We start from the raw sequence: 2,208 nt of genomic DNA on the forward strand, positions 1-2,208 counted from the left end.
ACAAACTCATAGTAAAGTCCAGAAATGTGAATTTAGCATAAAAACTAATGAAAATATCCCTAAAAGTAGCTAGATCCTACTAAAAACTACTTAAAAACAAATCCAAAAAGCGTATAAATTATCCGCTCATCACAACACCAAACTTAAATTATTGCTTGTCCCCAAGCAACTGAAAATCAATTAGGATAAAAAGAAGAGAATATACTATAAATCCCAAAATATTAATGAATATTAGTTCTAATTAGATGAGCGGGACTTATAGCTTTTTGCTTCTGAACAGTTTTGGCATCTCACTTTCTCCTTTGAAGTTTAGAATGATTGGCATCTATAAGAACTTAGAATTTTAGATAGTGTTATTGATTCTCCTAGTTAAGTTTGTTGATTCTTGAACACAGCTACTTTTATGAGTCTTGGTCGTGGCCATAAGCACTTTGTTTTCCAGTATTACCACTGGATACATAAATGCCACAAACACATAGCTGGGTGAACCTTTTCAGATTGTGACTCAGCTTTACTAAAGTCCCCAGTTAGAGGTGTCCAGAGTTCTTAAGCACACTCTTTTTGCTTTGGATCATGACTTTAACCATTCAGTCTCAAGCTTTTCACTTGGACCTGCATGCCACAAGCACATGGTTAGGGACAGCTTGATTTAGCCGCTTAGGCCTGGATTTTATTTCCTTGGGCCCTCCTATCCATTGATGCTCAAAGCCTTGAATCCTTTTTACCCTTGCATTTTGGTTTTAAGGGCTATTGGCTTTTTCTGCTTGCTTTTTCTTTTTCTTTCTAATTTTTTCGCCATTTTTTTTCGCAAGCTTTTGCTTTTTCACTGCTTTTTCTTGCTTCAAGAATCAATTTCATGATTTTTCAGATTATCAATAGCATTTCTCTTTATTCATCATTCTTTCAAGAGCCAACAATTTTAACATTCATAAACAACAAGATCAAAAATATGCACTATTCAAGCATTCATTCAGAAAACAAAAAGTATTGTCACCACATCAATATAATTAAACTAAATTCAAGGATAATTTTGAAATTTATGTACTTCTTGTTCTTTTGAATGAGAAAAATTTTTCATTTAAGAGAGGTGAAGGATTTATGGAATTATTTATAGCCTTAAGACATAGTTACTCAATACTAATGATCATGAGGTAGAGACAAAAAACATAAACACACATATAGCATAAAAACCGAAAAACAGAAAAAATAAGAACAAGGAATGAGTCCACCTTAGTGATGGTGGCGCTTTCTTCTTGAAGAACCAATGATGTCTTTGAGTTCTTCTATGTCTCTTCCTTGCCTTTGTTGCTCCTCCCTCATTGCTCTTTGATCTTCTCTAATTTCATGGAGAATGATGGAGTGCTCTTGATGTTCCACCCTTAATTGATCCATATTGTAACTCAAATCTTCTAGAGAAGTGTTGAGTTATTTCCAATAGTTGTTGGGAGGAAAGTGCATCCCTTGAGGCATCTCCGGGATTTCTTGGTGATGAGCTTCCTCTTGCGTCTCTTGGGTTCCATGAGTGGGCTCTTTTGTTTGCTCCATCCTTTTCTTAGTGATGGGCTTGTCCTCCTCAATGGGGATGTCTCCTTCTATGATAACTCCAGCTGAGTAATATAGATGGCAAATAAGATGAGGAAAAGCTAGCCTTACCAAGGTAGAGGGCTTTTCGGCTATTTTGTAGAATTCAAGGGAGATGACTTCATGAACTTCTACTTCCTCTCTAATCGTGATGCTATGAATCATGATGGCCTAATCCACAGTAACTTCAGATCGGTTGCTAGTGGGGATGATGGAGCGTTGGATGAACTCCAACCATCCTCTAGCCACAGGCTTGAGGTCCAATCTTCTTAATTGAATCGGCTTGCCTTTGGAGTCTCTTTTCCATTGAGCTCCTTCCACACATATGTCCATAAGGACTTGGTCCAACCTTTGATCAAAGTTGATCCTTCTAGTGTAGGGGCGTGCATTTTCTTGCATTGTAGGCAAGTTGAACGCCAACCTCACATTTTCCAGACTAAAATCTAAGTATTTCCCCCAAACCATTGTAAGATAATTCTTTGAATTCGGGTTCATACTTTGGTCATGGTTCCTAGTGATCCAAGCATTGGCATAGAACTCTTGAACCATTAAGATTCTGACTTGTTGAATGGGGTTGGTCAGAACTTCCCAACCTCTTCTTTGGATCTCATGTCGGATCTTCGGATA

Source organism: Arachis duranensis, chromosome 9 (assembly GCF_000817695.3).
Source record: "Arachis duranensis cultivar V14167 chromosome 9, aradu.V14167.gnm2.J7QH, whole genome shotgun sequence".
Lineage (NCBI taxonomy): Eukaryota > Viridiplantae > Streptophyta > Magnoliopsida > Fabales > Fabaceae > Arachis > Arachis duranensis.